Below are 23176 nucleotides of genomic sequence, written 5' to 3'. Positions count from 1 at the left end.
CATGCAGTTTGTACATATAAGCTTCACACGTTTCACACATTGCACAAGTGCAAATCACACACATCTGAAAGTTTGCACAGGGCAGCCAGTACCAACTGCCCGTGGAGCAGGTTGGGGTTTGGTGCCTTGCTCAAGGGCACCTCGGCAGTACCCTGGAGGCAAATGCTTTTGATCCACAGGGGACTCCATAGGGAACTCAAACCAACCCTCCGGTTCCCAAGCCGAGTCCCCTATGGACTGAGCTACTGTCGCCCCTCATGTAGAGAGGGGAGGTGGAGAGAGGAGCTGAGTGCATCATGGGAAGTTCCCCAGCAGCTTGTAGCCTATAGCAGCCTAACTAGGGGCTGGTCCAAGGCAAGCCTGGTCTACCCTAACTATAAACTTTATCAAAAAGGACAGTTTTAGAGCCTATTCTTAAACGTAGAGGGTGTCTGCCCCCCGGACTGAATCTGAGAGATAGTTCCACAAGAGGGGAGCCTGATAAGGTTTGGTCAGAACACGTGCAGCTGCATTCTCTGTGCATTCAGGTGTGCGTCTGTGTGGGCTTGCGTCTGTGCAATTGTGCGTTTGTGTGGACTTGCGTCTGTGTGAGTGTGTTTCTGTTTGAGTGTGTATACGTGTGTGCATCACGGAGCGTAGTGGTGATAAGTGATTATTTGCACCTGTTTGCAGGTCAGTTCTATTGTTTGGAATTGTATTGGAGAGTGGGTGAAAGGGAAGTTGTAACATTTTGTTGACCGCTAAAGAGACCGCTAAAGACACTGGTAAATAAATGAATAAATAAATAAGTAAGTCAGCTGGCACCTGGATTTCTTACGGTGGCGCTGAAGATGTTTAGGGCCAAGCACAATAACCTATGTTTCGTCAGAGTTAAGCAGTATATAATTACAGGACATCCAGGTCTTAATGTCCTTAAGGCATGCTTGGTGTTAATGTAATTGACTGGACTCCTCTGGCTTCATTGATAAATAGTTGGGTATCATCTGCATAGCAGTGAAAATGTATTATTATAAATTAGTATTTATTAGTGTTTATGAATCGTTTTTCGTAATGGAAGTAGTAGATAAAGTGAATAGTATTGGTCTAAGTATTGAACCCTGAGGAAGGCTGTGTCTAACCTGTGTGTGTATGTAAGCCTAAACGGTTCCCCAAATGCCAATTAGATGTTCTAATCTCTGTAATAAAATGTGGTGGCCAATGGTGTCAAATGCAGCACTAATATTTAAAAGAACAAGAACGAAGAGATGTCCTAATGCAGTTATTGCAATTCATTATTAATAGGCTGCCCTAACAAGTTTTTAAAAATGTGTCAGTTGGTCCAGGATGTAGCTGCACTGCACTGGCTTCTGTAAAATCCAGAATATCATTTAAAATCCTTATCCTCATTTTCAAAACTGTTAATGGTCAGGCTCCATAATATCTTAAAGAGCTCATAGTACTTGATTATCCCCCTAGAATGCTGGGCTCCCAGAATGCAGGCTTACTTGTGGTTCCTAGTATCTCCAAAAGTAAAATTCCCCCCTAGAATGCTGGGCTCCCAGAATGCAGGCTTACTTGTGGTTCCTAGTATCTCCAAAAGTAAAATTCACTGTTAGAGCTGTTCTGAGGATAGAAATGATATAGACCCTAGCTACAATTTGTCATGCATGCTCTATTATGGCCAAAATCATCCACAAATGCAACAAAATATAACACTGTTTTTTAAAGGTGGAAAAACTGCAACATTGCTCATGAGAGGCCACACTCGAAAGACACATGAAATGTCATTGGAAAGTAAGGGAGCCTATTTTAAAAATAAAAATAAAGTATCCCTCTAAATTCAGATTTGCAGCTGAAGCCTTGTGCCGCATGGAAACTGAGGAATGATTAGCATATGTTTCCAGTATCCAGAATGAATTTGAGGGGTATATACATACATTAGGAGATCCCATTAGCAGCCCAGCAGCAAGGCTGATTTATGTTTTCTGTTGCCATCATTTGACAGGGACATTAGTGTTACAGATGAGGACAGGTGACGTTGTCAGGACCATCAGTCTCCTGGTGATGCACTGCCAAAATGATGTGAGAGAAGCAGGCAGAGGGGATTATGGGTTGCATCAGAGTTTGAAGAAAATCTTTTTTGTACCTTTTAGATCACTTAGTGGAAGAGCACCTTGTCAGCATCTGAAGAAAACATGAAGACAAGACAAATGACAATTCAGTAATTTTGAATGCCTTCCATGTGTCTCTCTTAAAGAACTCAATTACAGTGATGGACAACTAATATAAGTTCATTGGGTACAAGTCCAGATACTGCCAAGATTTATTGTAGATTACTTTTCCATGGCCTATTATACTTCAGGGTTGCTAACACTTTGGCACACAATGCAGTTTACACTATACAGCAAAGTACTGTATCAAATGAAAGATCAAGGAAGATAAATTCCAAAGGGCAACTACTCCTGTAATGTGCCCGTGGCAATGTGTGAACAACTGAGCTGGATTCAACTCGGAAGAATAGGACTAAGAGCATATCAACACTAAACAAAAACATTGATCAACTATTTGTTGTCTTGGCACAAGAACAGCTTTTTTTGTCTCTCTCTTTTGTCTCCGTCGCTCTCATTTATACAGTATATCTATTTTATAACCCTACAGTCCCAGGGCTGCTACAAAGTTAACATTCTTTGTAATTTATTCTACAAATTGTGCAATCTTGCCCCACAACACCAGACCTGGCTAGGTGAAAGCAGGATGAAAGCAAGCACATGTGAACAGGTGGCAGCAGGCTTATATCTCAGAGACTACCGTCAGGATGCCAGAAACCACCTAATCATTCAATCACTGTCACTCAACTACTCACAACATACCACATTAAGACTGGACCACACTCACACACAACAGGATGCAGACACAAGCATAGAAGCATGGGATGCATATCAAATAATGTATACAAAGCCAACCGATGGTTTAAGTAGCTCTGTAGAGCCTTCAGTGGGAGCTGATTTTTTTTATTATATGCAGTTTAAAAGACATATAAACAATGTTAACACAATATTATATTATTATAACATTACTGTTAAGCATTGACCAGAATATTTCGGTCCTACTCAATTAAGTCATTTGTTGTCATGTGTCATGTCATATTCAACGAAATGTGAGAGTTCATTATTTCATGCAGAAAATGAGTTTAACTGGCTAGCACTGTTGTCTCACAGCAAGATGGTCCTGGGTTTTCCCAGGTCCTGGGAAGGTTCTGCGTGGAGTTTGCATGCTCTCATTGTGTCTGCTACATACTGTTGGGTTTCTCCTGTCAGTGCCCTTGACCAAGGCACTGGTTTAGAATTGGAGCTGGTTCCTGGGTGCCGCACAATGGCTGTCTACTGGTCATGGATTCATGAATTATGGGTTAAATACAGAGGATGATTTTCACATAAGTTGTTTTGTGTATCACTGAATGTGAGAATAAAGGATTCTTTCTTTTCTTTCCTTCTTTCTGGATATTTCAATGTCTTGGCTGTTTCACACACTCCTCCATCACCATCTGGTTCGCTGCAGCCACTGCCAAGGACAAGAGCAGGCTGCAGCGTATCATCCGCTGCGCAGAGAAGGTGATCGGCTGCAACTTGCCATCCCTCTGGGACCTGTACGCCTCCCGGACCCTGAGGGGGGCAGGCAAGATTGTGGCTGACCCCTCCCACTCTGGACACAATCTGTTTGTAACCCTCCCCTCTGGCAGGAGGCTTAGGTCCATCAGGACCAAAACCTCACGCCACAAATACAGCTTCTTCCCTTCCACAGTGGGCCTCACCAACAAGGCACATTTGTACCTTGTAACTTACACGTTTGATTTATATTAATTTAATTAATCAATTTAATTATGTGTGTTTTAATTAAATTTTTTGCAAAATTTTTGCTCTTATATGTTGATCGCACCAACGACCAGAACAAATTCCTTGTAAGTGAAAACTTACTTGGCAATAAAGCTCTTCTGATTCTAATTCTGATTCTGATTCTAACTACCTCCAGCAGATAGTAGTCAGCCAAGATGTCACTTGTTTTGGCCACAGTACAGAAGAATGTAATCAATAAAGCAAGCAATCCATACATTGAAATTAAATAATGAATTGATGGCACAGTACACAAAGCAGGAGCTGACAAGCCATTGTGTCACCAGTAGTCATTGCTTTTCAACGTTCTTGCTTTATAAAGCATGTTTTGTCTTTGTGCAAAATGCCTTTTAAATTAATTGAATGTCCAGAAGAGACTATTGTGTCAGACTATACATTTCTAAATATTGCAATATATCATCAGCATGTCACAATATGAAATACAACTGTCAACAAATGTATAGTTTTTATTACATCTCCTTAAATTTTTGCATTTAACAATAAACTCTTGACTCTAATATCCAGGGTGTGTATGTGTGGGGTTGTGACAGAAGCTATAGTTGGGGGCATTCAAGGGATGGGGGTTGTAGGCGAAGAATGTACGTGAGTGAAGCTAGAGAGAGAGGGGGAGAGAATCAAACGTCGGCTGAATTGGGCCCAAATATCCAAGGTTAATTTTGTGAGAAAGCTGCAGTACCCAGATAAGACCATCCCTGCAAATGAGTTCTGCCTGCCTGGATTACAGCTAAATTTATGCAGCTTTCCTTATCCTTTCACAAGCTCCTCTGAAGTGGCATAATTAACTTGCGCACATAAAATGTGCACATTTTGTGCATGGTGGTAACATTCCTCATGTTATTGCTTTGATTTTTAGCCCATTGATGAAGGTACTTTACATTTTGCTTTCAAATATTTAGCAATTTGTCATTGTAATGGCACAAGATGAGTCTACCACTAATTAATCATTCTAATTAGTCAATGGATAAATCTTTGGTGTCATCATATCCTGCATAGACACGGTAATAAACAAACAGGGAAGTTCAGTTATCCTCAAGTGTACATGGTTGATGACTGCAGACATTAAAATCAAAAGGTTAAAAAAAGATCATTACGCAAAACAAACTTACCTTTTGTGACATCTTTTAATTACATGTCATAGCGTATACACATACATAAATGCATAGTGTGGTACATCTGCACTGTATACTCTAGAAGGTGTGAGAATGAAGAAAACAAATCATTGCAACATGTACAGCACAGAGAAATTCGTACATCTTCAAAGCGCATGCAAATATGGTAAGCCTCAGTTGAAGACAGGAGGATATGCTCTGCTATTTCTATTTGTTCAGCACCATGCCCCTGGCTGCTCTGTTTATCTGACCCCCATCCCACCCCCCTGTGAATCGTACCCCAACAGAACTGAGCAGTACCAAACCAGACAGACATGCTCTCCTCACTGCTTGGATGTCCAGTGAAAAGGCCCCACCCAGGAAAGGGTGAGCTGAATATGAATTTATATAATTCATAAAATGTAATTGATTGACATACACAACAAACTGTCTATACACACCGACTCACAATGTTTTCTTTGAGTTACCATGATAGACTTAGCACCTACTACGAAGAGAGTCAGCAAGTTTGAGGCCATGATTCTCCGTTGGAAAATGCCTGCTGCCACCGTGACCCGACTCTGGATAAGTGGCAGAATGGATGGATGGATGGACATTCATCATAGCCAGGAGGGGTACACCTAGAAATAATCTTGGGAAATTCAAGTTTCAGACAGTCCTTGAACTGCTCTGAAGGTTTCTGTCAGGGAAAAAAACACAAAAAGTAAGCATAAAATAGTAATATTTCATCAAAATTACTTTATTCTACATGTCTCGTTTCAAAGAAAATCTAAAAAATATGCCCATAGCACGTACTAGAGCCTTTAAAAACACAAGATTTTGAGCAATTGGGAAGCCTCAAATGACAACACAAAATCGATGATAATAAAACAGTATTTAAAATCATATTTTACAAAATACAGCACAACAGTATGCTGAAATATATTCACATCTTTGCTGGGACTTGCATCAAACATTTGCTGTGAGGTCAGTCTGGGCCTATGCTGTCATGACCCAGGTCCTAAGCATGATATTAAAAAAAACAGCGGGGGACAAGGTTTTCAAAAGAAAATTTACAAATTGATTAAATAACCAATAACAACCAAAAATACACCTGACATTATAAGGTGTTTAAATCAGTAGTGTAAGGGTGTGTGCATGGAGGTGAAAGAGAGATTGATGTTGAACAGTCGCATCTAAGGACACTGGTGTGTCCTGAGACTGTGCTGGGAGACACAGCAAGGGCATGGTAAAGATACCAGGAGATCATAAGGAGAGCTGGACAGGGCCCTCCAGACTACACCTCTTCTCTTTTTGTTATTTTTGTGATCTCATCAGCTAACTTTGTTAACCAGTTCTACTTAATTTCCTTTTGCAAAGCTATGCAGAATATTTCCAACTCAGATGGCAACAAACTTTATTTTTTTAATCAGCAGACTTAGTAACTTTGAAGTTTAGCTTTGGTTTAGTTTAGTTTTGGCCGGCGAAGATATTCTTTCTAGTTATAATTTAGGTTACCTGACCAGCTGCTTCCATAAGCAGTGGCCCAGAGGTTTCCACCTCAACGCGGTTGAAATGACTCTGGTGGGAGTCCAGATCAGCAGGGAAAATCCACTGATGAACCCTACCATCAGGTAATGCTCTCATGCGAAAACATTATTGCTGGGCAAGACCACCAGCTGCACTGTGAGCTAGTGTGAGGCCTGAGGACATTGTGTTTTCGAGTATTCGAGTAATCGAGTATTAAAAGTCAATGTGACAGAGAAGTCACTGCTCCTCTTATGTTCTTGAATTGAATCAATTAATAAAATAAAAACCGTTCACCAAGTGCGCATCAATTAATTAATTTTGCTCAACTTGTGCTCGACAGCACTGGGGCAAATGGGCAATACACCTGTGGCACATGACTTCACGCTTACATGTCCTCAAGTCACTTGAGAACATGTCAAGTTGAGTCAATCAAGACCTCTTTTCAATCTAATTAAAAAACATTGAGGTGAAAAGTCGTGCTCTGCTTTTATTTAATCTTCCTATGCTCTTCATAAAGAGAGACATTCAACAACACACATTGACAGAGTCCATTAAATACAAAGCCAAACACAAGAAAAGTGTGAGCAAGGTTAATACATATACGTCCTCCAGCAGCAATATGTCAGAGAAACAATATACATCAGACATATTACTGGGTTATGAATACACTCTACTCAGTGCAGAAGGAGATCCCACATTTTATGCAATCATAATTTCCAGATAGGCCTCCGCTTTCAGTATAACTTATTTCCTTGGTGTTTCAGACACAGCCTGAATTTCTCAGGCGGACTGGCTGTCATATTGCAACAGTGCAATGCTTCTTTTGGGTTATTGATTCCTTTGTGCAACCAACTCTGAAATGTATGCTATAATTTTTCTCACTTATTGCTATACTGCTGTTTTCAGCCCACTCATAAAGACAAACAAGCAGCAGAACTGAGTAATCCGCACTTGGGTAAGTGTTTTTAAGAGTTAAAAAAAAGTGATGTACTTACACAAAACACAATGTAGTCATTGTCACGCTCATCAGTTTTGATTACCTCTATATTTCATGGGATATTTTGCAACACAGACAGCAACATGTCATACTATTGTCAACAATGCAGTACTTCTTCTTCTTTTCCTTTTGGCTGCTCCCTTCAGTGGTCGCCACAGCAAGTCATCCGTCTCCACCCACCCCTATCCTCTGCATCCTCTTCTCTTACACCAACTAACCTCATTTCCTTCTTCACTACATCCATATATCTCTATCTCTATCTCTTCGGTCTTCCTCTAGGCCTCCTGCCTAGCAATTCCCACCTTTGCATCATTTTCCCAATAAATTCACTATCCCTCCTCTGTACATGTCCAAACCATCTCAGTCTGGCCTCTCTGACTTTATCTCCAAAACATCTATCTTATGTACTCATTCCTGATCCTATCCATCCTTGTCGCTCCCAAAGAGAACCTCAACATTTTCATTTCTGCTACATCTAACTCTGCCTCCTGCTCTGCCTCCTGTCCCCTCCTCAGTGCCACTTTCTCCAAACCATGCAACATCGCTGGACTCACCACTGTCTTGTACACCTTTCCTTTCATTCTTGCTGATACCTGCTTGCACACGTTTCTTCACCTCTTTTCCGCACTCTCCGTTGCTCTGAACTGTTGACCCGAAGTACTTAAAATCCTCCACCTACTTTATCTTTTCTCCCTGTAACCTCACTGCTTCACTTGTGTCCCTCTCATTCACACACGTGTACTCTGTCTTACTGTGGCTAACCTTCATCCCTCTTCTTTCCAGTGCATACCTCCACCTCTCCAGATTTTCCTCCACCTGCTCTCTGCTCTCACTACAGATCACAATGTCATCTGCAAACAGCATGGTCCATGGAGATTCCTGTCTGACTTCATCTGTCAATCTGTTCATCACCATAGCAAACAAGAAAGGGCTCATGGCTGATCCTTGATGCAGTCCCACCTCCACGTTGAACTCCTCTGTCACACCTACGGCACACCTCACCACCGTCTTGCAGCTCTCAGACATGTCCTGCACCACTCTAACACACTTCTCTATCAATTCAGACTTCCTCATATAGTACCACAGTTCCTCTCGCGGTACCCTGTCATAAGCTTTTTCGAGATCTACAAAGACACAATGAAGCTCCCTCTGTCTTTCTCTGTACTTTTCCATCAACATCCTCAATGCGAAAAGTGCATCTGTGGTACTCTTTCTTGGCATGGAGCCATATTGATGTTCACAAATGCTCACTTCTGTCTGTAGCCTAGTTTCTATTACTCTTTCCCACAGCACGGCACATCAACTTTATTCCCCTGTAGTTGCCACAACTCTGCAGGTCTCCCTTGTTCTTAAAGATCGGCACCATCACACTTCGCCTCCTTTCCTCAGGTATCCTCTCGCTCCCTTATATCTTGTTGAACAACAGGGTCAAAAACTCTAGTGCACCTCTTCCAGACACTTCCATACCTCCACAGGTATATCATCAGGACCAACTGCCTTTCCACTCTTCATCCTCTTCAATGCCCTTCACCTTGACTAATCTTTGGTATTTTGAGCAATTCATATTCCTAGCAACTTGCACGTTTAATTTTATTCAATTTAGTTCATTTATTTAATTTTGTGTGTTTTCTAATTTATTTCAATTTCTTTGCATAGTTTTTGTCTTGTTGTCTTTTGTCTTATGTTTTATATCACACCAATAACCACAAAAATGTCCTTAAGTGTAAACTTAATTGGCAATAAAAGCTATTCTGATTCTGATTTGTCACTGTTATTTATTTTGTTGTATTAGATAATAAGTTGCAGTTTTATGAATTGCAATGTTTCAAATAAATTCCAGTCAAGTTTGAGAGTACAGTGTGTGTTCATTCATCTCTTTATTCACAGTCGTTATATCCTTCTAGGAGTTGTTTTTGAATGTAAGTCTGAGGCAAAGTCTGTGTCAGATTCAGATCAGAGTCCTGGACTGGAAAGTTTTCTCCAGCTGCACATGCCCCGTTATCAACAATTTGCCCGGGTGGTGGAGAGAGCAACAATGGGTAGGCTGAGGTGTCTGAGGGATGGTGACTCCACCGTGCCTTTTATGCACAACAACGCATTGTTCATCACTCTCCTTTGCTTACAATTCATTGTTTAGCTCTGAACTTTGTCTTCTTCATGTTTGTTCAGTTTTTATCAGTTGAAGGCAACAGAGATACTTTTCCAGTTTTTTTATGTTTGCATTGCTTATGTTTCTTACATAAATAATGTTCTACAGCATTCCATTTGTTCTCTGACCACGACCTGTTGGTGGACCATTGACATTTTGAATCTTTCGAGCCTTTTATCCATTTTGGTGAATACTTTTGGTGAATATTGTTCTGTTTCTTCCCCATTTCTCATGTACTCACAGACACAGAGAGCACAGATGTATAAAGCATATTGCGCTGGTTTGAGACGCAAATATAGCACATTCTGCTCTAATAAACAGACATGTTATTAGGCGCATGGACCTGGAAGCACAGTTTGCATGTCAGCTACATGAGTCATGGCAAGGTAGGCTTCTCTTCATTACACATATGCATTTAGAGGAGGATCACACAAATAATGAGCGGGATATTATAAGTGTGAAATTTCTCCGCCTCCAAAGTCCAAATTACCGAAGGTGTAAAAGTAAAAGAGTGCACTTGAACAATGGCAGCTGTAATTGCAACAAGACGTTGACATAGATATAGGCCTCAGAGATGACTGAGAACCTCCCACAATGCGTTCCCTTCCCATCCTGGCAACAGTGAAGCTCCTTGCAACATTTCACAATTCTGCGTCTCTCATCTTCATGATCATCTCATCTCATCTATTTCAAACAACAGCAGCCGTTACCACTTATACATCACAGTTTGGAAGAGTCAGAGAATCATCATTGATCATCATCATTCTTATAGCATGGTTCCGGGGAGAAGAAAAACATAGTTTTATCATATACAGCCTGGGAGAGGAAAAGTACCCATACATTGTTATGGTGAAATCGTGTATGGCCTGTAATTACTGTAAGATTGCCATATCTCAAGAATCCAAGGTTTCATCTGTGCAAAGCCACAAATCAGTTGCTGGTTAAAACAAATTCAATTTATTATATGTGAGAGGTAGGTAGCAAAAATCTCTAATTATGAGACCCATATTGCAAAGAAGTGATCAGAGTTGTGGTCAAATGGACTGATATTCCTACCTTGCAATAATAACAGTGCACAGGTGTGTGTTGGTGTGTGTGTGTGTGTGGTGTTGGTAGGGCGTTTTGGAACTGACTTAGTGGACATTGTCTTCTTGGTAAATCTCGTTCCTCCAGAAGGCCTTCTTGTGAGCAGCAGCTTATCAGTGCCAACCAGAGCTGCCCTCACTCCCAACAACCTCCATTGCCTGAGAGGAAAATAAATTGCACCCATAGAGTTAATAAAAAAAATTGCAAATGAGTCTCACACAACCATTAAATATGCTGCATAGAGACATTGCTGTTTGGGGAAGTGAGTGTGTGTGCGCATACATGAAGTGGTGAGACGTTTCTCAGTATTCAACGGAGGCTCGACCTGCTTCCCTTGATGAACGACTGTGGCGGCTTCCCCCTCCTCCACAAAGCCAAACAAATGTTTATTTCCTTCACATCACACCATGAGTGTCATGGGTGCATATTGAATTCTTGACAACACCGAGATGATGTCTTTGGAAGGTAATTACATATTAAATGTTCTTTTTCTTCATTCAGCTCCTGGAGGGGAAAATCCATCTGTTGCACTGAGAGATTGTATGGAGAAATCATGTTTCCTCTATGCCTCAAACACAACCATTTACATCGATATCAAAACAGGCAGACGCAACTCAGGATTTCTGTGCCATGGTAAATTAATTTTTGCCAGTATTGCACAATACATTTCTTGTGAAATAAGGACACAGTTCTATTAGACAGTATTGGAAAAAAATATCCAATTACAAATCTGATTGTATGTAATAGAATGATACTGTATTGTCTTTACAAGTTTTTCAGACTTTTGATGTGAGGGAGGAAACTGAGCAGGAACATAGAATGACAGAATCACATAAATTGGATTTTGGCTCATGCAGGTTGTCGGGAAATAGACACCAAAGCAAATACTGCACCAGACTACTCAAATCCAGCACAACTTGGATGGTGTGGTAGTGCAACTGTAACATAGTGTAACTGAGTGTTTAAATGTTAATTTTTACTGGGCAGTGAGGTGTTAACTTCAATTTACTTTATCCCAATTGGAAATTATTTCTGCAGCACTATACATCACAAATTTGCATCACACTTTACACATCGATAACAGACAGCATTGTAACATAAAGTGCAAGCACAATGGCACACAACAACAGGCAAAACAACAGGAGAACAAGACTCTTAGTTCCCTCAGCGGATTATCCTGTATAGTGCTGCTATGGAAGCAAAGTGAGTCCTTTTGCACCTCTGGGACCTGTACGTTTGGCCTCAGGGTGGTACGGTGAAGTTGCAGTTGACTGGGTGTGTGATGTCTGTGATATGGTAGTTGCAAGGCACGTGATGGTATGTTTGTGACAAAAAAAGAGCATGTTGAAGAAGCAGGTAGAACAGTAGAGCAGGATCGGTTGGATAATACTCTGGTACAACAGTAGGTCAAGATGGGGGGCGATATACTGTAGAGACCTTGGAATTTTGGTATGACTGGTCTCTTTTTTGGCACCTCTTGAATTTCCTTTGTATTCTGGTCGAAGCTAAATTTATAGTCCAGTGTAAGTCCACTGTATTTGAAGCTATCAGCCATTTAAACTGTTTGTTTTAGATGCCAATGAGGTGCTGAAGTGATGGTGTCCCCAAAGAAAACCCTTTTTACAAGACACAACAGTTCTAGTTGATAATCAACAAGATACAACAGCTTTGTTGTGTAGCATTGTGTGCATGGTCTTCTCTTTGTGCTATTGAAGAAATAGCATAGGGTTGTGAGAGGGTCCACTCAAAGGCCTACTGTCCTGGTAAATGAACACCAAATATCAGAACGCCAAAATAACAGATATCCCAGTATAGGCATGAGATACAAATACTACATCATAACAATATACGTGAAATTATCTTTTTCTTTAGCATTACAAAGCCCAAAAAAATCATGTTTATCATAACTTGAATATGACAGTCAAGCTTGATATCAACTGTGCCTCCTCCATCAGTTCACACTGGTAAGGAGCATCACTCATAGAAAGCAATTGAGAGATAAACTCACGCCTTTGGCACAGACACACTGACAGACAACCAGTTTTCTGGAGAATCACATAATTGTACGTTTTCATCAATCATTATTGGCGCACTGCACTCAACCAGAACAGCTGTACTGTATATTTCAGTGCTGTTACCAAGACAATTTTAGGTACACAATAAAGGCAAATCATATAACTGTGATTTCAAACAAGGTACCAGCAAAGACAAACAGAAGGCTGGGACTGTGCTAGCTACAATCACTCAGAACTAACAACCACCTAACCTGACAGAATTTTTGTCCCATTGATTTTCATTGGTCACTGCCATGTCTGCAACCTTGTGGATGCTATGTCAGAGGGATAAAGCACTGTTGATCTGGGTGTGATCAAATGTGATTTTCTGGCTTTTGTATGGATAACAATAAGTAGAAATTAGACAGTATATCATTTATCATTTGCACATAAATGATAAATGAAGGGTATCGGGTTTTATTTGTGCATGATCTAAATATTTCTTGGAGCAGTTTTTGTAGGTGATCACAACAGACTTGGGTAAAATAAAACTGGTTTAATAGAAACAAATGATTGCATTTGAATAAAACTAAATTCATGTTTGGTAATTGTAAAAAAAAAAACACAAGTACAACTGATAATGTAAATTAAATTAAAAAATACATTTCTGGGTATGATTCTGGACCACAAAATCAGCTGGAAACCCCATATAAGTTATTTATTCAATTCAACTCAACCTTATTGATAAAACACAAAACCACAACAGAGTTAATCTCAAGGCACTTTACATACACAGCATTTAAAGAAACTCAACATTCCTCCATGAGCAAGCACTTGGCAACATCAGGAAGAAAAAACTCCCCCTTAACTGGAAGAAACCTCAGGCGGCCATCTGCCTTTACTGGTTGGGTTTAGAGAGAAAGAGAGTGGAGACAGAGAGACACAGCCACAACAACAATAATCCAGCCTAGAGGTATCAGATGTGTGGACAAGTTTTCTGCATCATTCTGCGACAGAATGTGCCTGATTTTTGCAATGTTGCGTAAGTGAAAAAAAATGCAGTCCTTGAAATTGATTTCTCTTTCTTATGTAAGAACAAAGTTAGTATGGAGCATTGCAGTTCTGGGGAAAACAAGACACATAATGGACCACAAATCACTTCACATTCTGTATTGTTCGTTTAAATGACCATATCTGATTTACTGTGTGGAAGTATGGGGTAACACTTACAAAAGCAAACATCCATTATACATACTACAAAAAAAGAGAAATTAGGACAATAAACAATGGGTTGCTATAATGACTACATGGACACATTGTTTTAAAAAATCACAGGCATTGAAATTGAACATTACTTTAATTATACTTTACTGGCGATGATTAAGTCGACGTTTGACGAGGCTCTGGCCATGAAGCCATGAAAAAGCACCAGGCTACCATTGAAGCTGCTAATCTGCTAATCTGCTAAAAACTCTCACTAACTTCTACAGATGTACCGTAGAGAGCATCCTCTCCAGCTGCCTTACTGCTTGGTATGGCAGCTGCTCTGCTGAGGACCGCAAGGCCCTCCAGAGGGTGGTCAAGACAGCGGAGCGCATCATTGGCTCCAACCTCCCCCCCGTGCAAGGCATCTATCACACAAGATGCCTAAGAAAAGTACGGAAAATCATCAAGGACTCAAGCCACCCCTCACATGGACTGTTATCCCTCCTTCCATCTTGTTGACGCTGGCATCCGGGCTCGGACTACCAGACTCAAAACAGTTTCTTCCCCCAGGCCATCAGGCTTCTCAACCAGTGACTTTGCACTCCACTATCATTGGCACTCATGCCACCTTAGATTTATTTATAGGCATTTCTTCTTACATATGTAAAACCTGTTAAATAGCAATAACTAACTTCTTAACTCGATGAATCCACAACAAGTAGAGCTTAAAGTATTTTTTTTATTTTTATACTTACTTACTTACTGGTGTTACCAGGAAGAAGAGTAATACCAGTGACACCAGTAACACCGGTGACAATTTGGAGAAAACACTACAATTTTAACAAAACGGCTGCCATGTGTCAGACCACATGTCTTCAGTCAATATCAAAATCATGTAACTCTTTAATGTAATACATTTTTATGTTCAAACTTTCACCCCTAGGGCTATGAAATGAGTAACACAAATGACAGACTTAAAAGCTTCACCTAAAATTCGAAGATAAAATTACATTTTAAACAAACAAAGTAAGAAGTATCTGACTTACCTTATGTCTTTGTCCACTGCACTTCTTCAAATGACCTCTTGATCCAGAAAATACTTCAGAGTCAGTACATTATTTTAAAATAAAAGTGTTTTGTGTAGCAGTAACACCAATGACGTAATTTTGGGTGACTGATATTTATTTGATATTATTAATAATAATTAAATCTATAATAAAAAGCAGACCAGACTCAATAACAACAGGATAAAAATATATATATATACAGACTACAAATATATATATACAGACTAAAATATGTATGTACAGATTATTACCTATAAATAAATTTAAAGTGGCATGAGTGCCAATGATAGCGGAGTGCAAAGTCAACAAAGTAGCTCGAGCCCGAATGCTCCGGTAGCGTCTACCAGATGGCAGAAGGGTTAACAGTCCATGTGAGGGGTGGCTATGGTCTTTGGTAATTTTCCGTGCTTTTCTAAGGCATCTTGTGTGGTAGATGCCTTGCACGGGGGGAGGTTGGAGCCAACGATGCGCTCCGCTGTCTTATCCACCCTCTGGAGGGCCTTGCGGTCCTCAGCAGAGCAGCTGCCATACCAAGCAGTAAGGCAGCTGGAGAAGATGCTCTCGATGGTACAGTTGTACAGACGGTAGAAGTTGGTGAGTGTTTGATAGACATGCCAAACTTCATTCTCCTCAGGAAGTACAGGCGCTTCTGGGCAGTTTTCACTGCCGAGTCAGAATGTCTAGACCAGGTGAGATCGTCACTGATCTGCACACCGAGGAATTTAAAATGGGAAACTCTCTCCACCTCAGCCCCATTGATGTGAATGGGGGCGTGCCTCTCCTGCCGTTTCCTGTAGTCCACAATCATCTCCTTCGTCTTGTCGTTGTTGAGAGAGAGGTTGTTTTCCTGGCACCAGGTTGCCAAGGCACTGACCTCCTCTCTGTAGGCAGTCTCATCGTTGTTGGAGATGAGACCGAGGATGGTGGTGTCATCAGTAAATTTAGTGATGACATTGGAGTCTCTTGTGGCCACACAGTCATGTTTGAACAGGGCATATAGCAGGGGGCTGAGTACGCAGCCTTGGAGGGCTCCAGTGCTCAGGGTCAGTTCGGAGGAGGTGAGGTTACCCATTCTCACCACTTGGGGCCACAGGAAGTCCAGGATCCAGTTACAAAGGGAGTTGTTGAGGCCCAGGATCCTGAGCTTGGGGACTAGGTTGGCGGGCACAATAGTGTTGAATGCTGAGCTGTAGTCTACAAACAGCATCCTCACGTATGTGTCCACTTTATCCAGGTGGGAGAGGGCGATGTGCAGTCAGGGAGATGGCGTCGTCGGTGGATCTGTTTCGCCTGTAGGTGAATTGAAGGGGGTCCAGGGTGTCAGGGAGGGAGGAGATGTGGGTTCTGACTAGCCGTTTGAAGCACTTCATGATGGTGGATGTCAGTGCTACAGGGCGATAGTCATTCAGGCAGGTAATAGAGGGTTTTTTGGGGACAGGGACAATGGTGGTCTGTTTGAAGCTGGTGGGAACTACAGATAGGTACAGGGAGAGGTTAAAGATAGAGGTGAATACCCCCCCTAGCTGGTCGGCGCACGCTCTGAGGACACAGCCTGGAATGCCGTCTGGCCCTAGAGACTTCTGTGGGTTTACTCTTTTGAAAGCTCTCCTCACGTCGGTCGTAGTTAGGGACAGAGTGCAGTTGTCCTGGTCCTCAGATAGCCTCACTGCAGGGGTGTTGTTGCTCGCCTCAAACCGTGCGTAGAATCTCATCTTATCTGGGAGAGAGGCGACGGGTGGGTCATCACTGCTATTCCTTACCTTGTAGCCTGTGATGGAACATAGTCCACTACACATGCGTCTGGGGTCGGGGCTGTGATAGACAGACTTCAGCTTGTTCCCTTGGAAGGCAATCCTCGCGTGTAGTTCGTCCATTTTATTGTCCAGGTATTGAACATTAGCTCGGTAGTGGCGGGTTGTTGATGTGCAATCGGGATCTGCAGAGGATACCAGCTCGTTTTCCTCTCTTCTTCCTCTCCCGCCGGCGTGTTGGTGGACCATGGCGGTAGAACAAAGGGGTCCCAGCTCACATTCCTGAAAGTATTAAAAAAGTCTGTATGCAGTGAAGAACGGATCGCTAAAAGTGCTTGTTGGTCATAATGGATGAGCGACAGTGCAAAATTTACGAAAGTGAAAACAATACGGATAAAAATAATCAAATAACTAAATGCTGTTTGTGGAGCCATCGTCAGTGCAGCCTTACTACGGCGCACCAGAAGCGCACCGTAGCTGCCTTAATATATTCCTTTTATCCGACCGAGATCTTCCAAAATCTAAGTTTACCAAAAAAAGGTGTGATCCTCAATACTTTTATGATTTGGTTTCAATTTTGGAAACAATTTAAATTTGCAAGTAGTTTTGAGAATTTTAATTCTGATCAGAGAAATGTATCAAAGGGACTGAGAAAAACTGAAAACTAATATGTGTTAGTGATTAGGAAATCTGATACCTAAGCTCACGATGTTGATAATTTAAATAAAGACTGGTATTTAAACACTTGAAGCTGTGCTTTTTTTCTTAGGTTTTCAGCCTCACCACCCTGCATCTCTCTCTCTAACTATTCACATTTAGGTCACTGGGTTTAATAAAGGCTGTTGTGCCTAATTCCTGTGGCTGCCTCTATGTCTGTAAACCTCTGGCTAACACCTCACAGCTTTGCACTTGTCACAGCATCTTTCATTTGCTATCATGTGGAACTCCTCTCAGAACAACGTTAATGTTTCACCAGTACACTAATTAATATAAGAGAAGCTTCATGAATTAACTTAGGTTATCACAGTTACCACGATTTCTATGAATTTCTCCCATTGAACTCATTCCTATCATGGCCATTTCTACCCAGTTTGGTTCAGGTGCAAATTTTATCGAAGCTCAGCACATCTAAAAATAGCACTAAGTCTTCTGGTATATTGCTAAATTCAAAACTTTCTTCGACATTCTTTAAATAAACTCAATTAACCAATTTGCAAAAAGTCCAAGTTAAAATGGGTTAGAATGGAATTTGGATTTTGCTTATTGATTAAAAACAGCAGCTGTTCGGAAAATTCAATAGTGTAAGATGAAATTTATTTTCATTTATTGTCCAAAGTTGAGATTTACATCTTTGATGGTGGTATTTCTTTATAATTATTCATTCTTGTTTGTAATTCATTATGAGGGAACTAGTTATTTGTCCATAAGGAATGTTCATTTTAGAGTGATTAGGATGGGGAAGTGACTTCGGGAAAGGACAAGAAAAAAAGAGAGAGGCGCAAAGGTGAAAAAGTTGGTACAAGATGGAACACTGTTAATACCGAGTTAACCAAGCGAAATTGAAATTGAAAGTGAGAAAGGAGAAGTAGTCCTGCACCTTGCTTTGACACACACCCACGAAGAAGACCTTTGTTGGTATTGTTGGTATCGGCCATTACAATTCTCCTGTCAAATAACACCTCTGTGTTGTGATTGCTCCTTTACAAAATTGAGGAATACTGGTTATTCACTGTTAAATAATTTTTCTCACCGAGCACAAATGGATATGAATAAATATATGCTGGCATATTTGTATCAGAGCCCCGTAGACCACTCTACAAGAACGCACTGTATCAAAGTGTGCTCTGGCTGTGTTCATATTCATTTCCTTCTGATTATGTCTTTGTCGTGTCTGTGATTACTCTCAGACAGCGTACTGGGCCTGCTCGTTTCAGAATACATCATAAACAATTTACACATCATTAGTTTTGTTTTGATCATATTTGTTTGACAAAATGTCTCTCTGCATGGTGAGTGCTGGGGTTATTTACCCCATTTAGAGGCCCAAGGAACACCATGCAGGGTGCATTATGTTGTGTTGTGTGATTAATTGTCATGGCTCTATGCAGAACTTTGGGTGAGAATGACTAAGAGAAGGGGAATGTGACTTGATGTAATGCATGTGTTTGTGTGTGTGTGATATGAGGTGCAAGTTAAAGTTCAATTGCATGGGATTTGCTGTGGATTGCATGATGATCAATATAATTCTATTCTGTTTTATTCTATTCTATTCTATGTGTGGGAGTCTGTGTGCATGAAGTGCGGGATGTGTTGATTGGTTTATTAATCTATGCCAGTAAGAGCACAGGCAGCATTAATGCTGGTGATTTAATTTGAGTTGATGCCCCCCAGCAGCCAACACCCTCTAGAAGACATGTACATGTTAAGTGCCATCTGAGAATATGAATGAGTTTGTATGTTGTGAATGAATATGTATGATATGTGGGTATATCTAAACACATGTGTTTGTGTGTTTATATGTGGTCTGTGTTATGACCATGGTTAATTTGTTTTTGTGTATTCGTATACTGTGTGCATTTGTATCCTATTCCTCTCACTCATCCTGTGTGTGCCTATGGGTAGCATATGATAGTGTGACAGCAATTTTGCCAATTGTATGCCACAGAAGCAAAAAACAGCTTCACAATGTCCACACCATGTATAATATTGCCACAGTTCAACTCATACAAAAAATTATGCAGATTTATCAAGGTCTGACATATGATAGTTTTAGAGTGTATAACGTATACATTTAAACAAACACATTTACACACCAGTGGCATAGGCGTGAAACTGAAATCGGTCTTAATTTTTCTGTGACAGTGTCTGAGCTGCATGAACCTTATTACCGTTATTGACTATAATCAAACATAAGACTGTAATTAAAAAATGTGGCTAAAAGTGTTTGTACCAATAAGGACAGTACAAGTTTCTCTAAATTTCTATTCTATTATATTCTATTAAATTTGATAGAAAATAGAAATAGTAGAAATTAGGTTGAAAAATGGAACACACTAGGGCTGGCGTGATGCGTCATAATTGACATAACCGATTATGTAAATTATGTCGATTTGCATAAACCCATGCGTTGATGCGTCACAATGGCGTAAAACTGCTGCGCCAGGCAGTCTGGGGTGGCATTGATGCTGCCGCGGAGGGCGTCGGTTCAACCAGGGGGGTTGATGGTTCGATGGTTCGGCGGTTCGGCGGCCAGCGCCTCGACCGGGGCTTCCACTCCTGCAGTGGCCGGAGCCTCTGCTCCGACGGCGGCCGGCGCTTCCGCCCCGGCGGCGTCTGAAACCTCAGCCTGCCGGCCCTCCCCTGCTTTCTCCGGGCACGATCGCACCTGGTGCCCCTCTCTCCCACACCCAAAACACTTCATGCCGTCAGTAGTTACATGGACGGTGTAAAAAAAGTTTTCAATTTTAAACCTGAACGCCAGGTTAAGCTCCTCTCGCTTGTCATTCAAAGTCATAAACACTTGTCTCCTAAAAGACACAACATGCCTCAACAAGGGGGACCTGCAGCCGAGGGGGATCATTCTGACGGGGGAGTGGAGCTGGCCGTGTCGGCTTAGCTCCTTCTCCAGAGCCTCGTTGCTCAGGAACGGGGAGACGTTTGAAATTACCACTCTTTTAGCGGGGTTAGCTAGAGCCAGGACAGGAGTGAAGACGTGAATCTCCACCCTGTGACCCACCACCTGGTCCACCTACTCCACCCTATCTAAGAAGATCACCACCGCGTTGTTCATGCGTGAGGCCGACTTCACGCTATCGTAACCCACCAGTTTCCCCACCACTAAGCTACAGTCCTCCGTGCAACCAACAACCGGACACAGCTTGACGCTGTGCTGGCGTGTCAGCTTGTCGAACCCTGCAGTCATGCTAGCTAGCCCCGCTGCTAGCAGATGCCCCAAAAGCCACAGAAAGTTCCAAATCACCAACTGACAAAAGTGAGAGAAAAGAACAAACACACATTAACAACACAACATTAACATTGAGAAAGACAGGTATAGAACAAAATTCTCACGCTCTTTCTTCCACTCAGCTCTTCCACTCACTCACTCCTCTCAGCAGAAGAAGAAGAAGAAGAAGAATCCCACCCAAAGATCCGACCCAACCCAGACAGTGTGTTGAAGTAACCGGACCAGTAGTTGTGCAGCCTAGGGCAGAGAAAAAATACGTGGCTTAGGTTACAGTATTTCTGAGTTCATTTCAGCCAGTCTAGCTTTTCAAAAATGGACCCTGTGTATGACCTCAATCTGGATGAGAGCGAGACTAGCACAGGACCTTTGTCCCACCAGTCTGTGTCTGGTTGGAGTTCGAGCTCAACCTCCCAGGCGGCCACTGTTTTAGAATTGGATAGGTCCCTGAGGTCCAGAATGTGACAATAGATCTCAGAGATGGTCCCTCTTAGTGATGTCTTGAATGTAAGCAGGTCTTCCCACATGAGTTGAGGGGGAGGGGAAGGAAGGTTTTGGAAATTGCTGGAAGCAAAGTGTCTGATTTGGATGTACTTAAATATTTTGTTTGCAGGTAGTCTATATTGAGTTGACAGATTGGAGAAGCTGTTAAAACTGCCGTATGAGTACAGGTAAAGAAAACATTGTATGCCTTTGTGGTGCCATGCTGAGAAGGAAGAGTCCAAGAATGAGGTGGTTGTTGCGGACTTGACCCGGTGGGGATGCACTTCCAAATTTCCTGAATTGGTACCAAATTATTCGAGCAGTGGTTCCTTTTTCTGCAGGGCCGCCCTTTTGTAGATAAGAAAATCCTCACTGCCTCCCAACATGCGTGCACACACAAACACACACTGTAGCTTCCACTGGAATTTATTTTAAACATTGCAATTCATAAAACTGCACCTTATTTAACAAAACAAAATAAAATAAATAATAAAGACACAAATCACCTTTACAGTGGAATTGTTAAAGGTGTAACTCAAAGGTAACTTTTACTGTGTAACAGCATTTCTGCTTTCAACACATTTTCTCTGTTTTGGCACCCTCCCCCTGCAATACCTCTGCGACCCCCCTAAGGGGCGCACCCCTTACTTTGGGAACCACTGCATTACCACTGCATGGGGTGGCAGTGACTCGTTTCATAGGGACTCCAGGGAACAGCACATTGGGTCTAATGATGTCTTAAAGCAACAGTCTGAAGTTCTGAAACAGGACTTTACTGATCTGTTGGGTTAGGGTTAGGGTTAGCACTGTCAGCTCTCTGAATGCTAAGGTGTTTATCAGTGGCCCAGAAGAGGGATTGAGAGATTCAGCAGATTGTTGGCACGAAACACATGGCTTTCAACTGCATGTACCGTCCACTCAGTGCATTTTATTGACAATTTCAACTTCTTATGGGACAGTAAACATCTTCTTAAGACAGATGGACTTTTGCAGTAAAGTGCAGAGTAAAATTGTTCACCTCTAAACTATTTTACTTCCTGTGTCACCCATCTGTTCCCTATGCCAAGGACAAGAGACAAGAGGAATCAAAACAGGAGGATAACATAAAACAGCGCAGCAGAAACCTTGAAGGACAGCCACCTCAGCCCCCACCCAAAGAGAGCTGTTGTGTCAGACATGGTGACAGAGCTCTGTGATGCCAACCCCTTTACCTCCACCCTGAGTAGTGGCGGCCCACTGTCTTCTGCCTACAAGAGAAGGGCTTATTTTAAGGAGCAGTTTGCTGTGGTGGAACAAGTAGAGTATGTACTCAGTAGGGAGGAAGATAGAAGCTTCCAGTATGTCCCTATTCTGAAGTCATTGCTTCAGGTTTTGAGCCGGAAAGAGATCCAGGATTTGATCTTGCATGACGGAGAAGCTCGAAGTAATGGTGAAAGTCAGTACAGGGCATTTTCTGTTAGCATTTATTATTAAACAAATGAGTTGTTTTCTGGAGAAGATTCTACCATTGCTATCATTCTCTATGTTGATGACTTTGAGATATGCAATCCTCTGGGCACATTAAGGAAGAAACACAAAGTCACAGCTGTGTACTGGGTGTTAGCTGATGTTCCTGCACTGCTCAGATCTTCGCTGACCTCCATCTTCTTAGCAATTCTCTGTAGGGCTGAGGATGTGAATGTGGGATTTGTAGATAGCTTCTCCAGTTCATTTGTTTGCAGATTTTGTCTGGGTGAGCAGTCAGAGTTTCAGGTGGAAGAAGTGAGAACAGGGGCATTTCATCTCAGAACTAAAGAACAGCATGAAATGCATGTCCAGACTGCAAAGGAGAATACTGCGTTGACTCATGTCTGTGGAATCAAGAGGCAGTGTCCACTGACAGAGAATCTGAAGTAATTCAGTGTCTTGTCAGGTTACCCACCTGATGTGTTGCACGATCTGTTCGAGGGTGTAGTCCCCCGAGAATTGGCTTTA

Source organism: Genypterus blacodes, unplaced genomic scaffold, assembly GCF_046128005.1.
Source record: "Genypterus blacodes isolate CSIRO-AG114 ecotype Tasmania unplaced genomic scaffold, CSIRO-AGI_Gbla_v1 ptg000072l_1, whole genome shotgun sequence".
Taxonomy (NCBI): Eukaryota; Metazoa; Chordata; class Actinopteri; order Ophidiiformes; family Ophidiidae; genus Genypterus; species Genypterus blacodes.
This window is presented reverse-complemented; position numbering follows the sequence as displayed.